The sequence below is a fragment of the Sinocyclocheilus anshuiensis genome, unplaced genomic scaffold (genome assembly GCF_001515605.1).
Source record: "Sinocyclocheilus anshuiensis isolate Anshui unplaced genomic scaffold, SAMN03320099.WGS_v1.1 scaffold1105, whole genome shotgun sequence".
Classification (NCBI taxonomy): domain Eukaryota; kingdom Metazoa; phylum Chordata; class Actinopteri; order Cypriniformes; family Cyprinidae; genus Sinocyclocheilus; species Sinocyclocheilus anshuiensis.
In genome coordinates this window covers 86,960-87,273 of record NW_015558596.1, presented here as the reverse complement: position 1 = coordinate 87,273, position 314 = coordinate 86,960, and positions in this window count along the sequence as shown.

Genomic DNA, 314 nt, shown 5'->3' with positions numbered 1-314 from the left:
GTGCACAAGTGCATATCCTTTTGAGATATCAATTATAATCAATTTTAATAAAACACAAGACTAACTCTAACAACTCTAACAGTAGGCTATTTAATATCTGTTGTTCTCCGGTTGTCAGTCAAAATGACAGTTACATTATAGGCATTATAGGCCTATATATACCCAAGCCAATTTATTATTCCTTCCTTTTTGTCTTAGTGTTTAAAATATTTATAATTAATATTTAATACAAATTAATTAATTCATTAAACAAACAAACTTACTGGGTGAGCAGGGTAGGCTATGACAGCTGTCATATCATACCCTGCCATGCC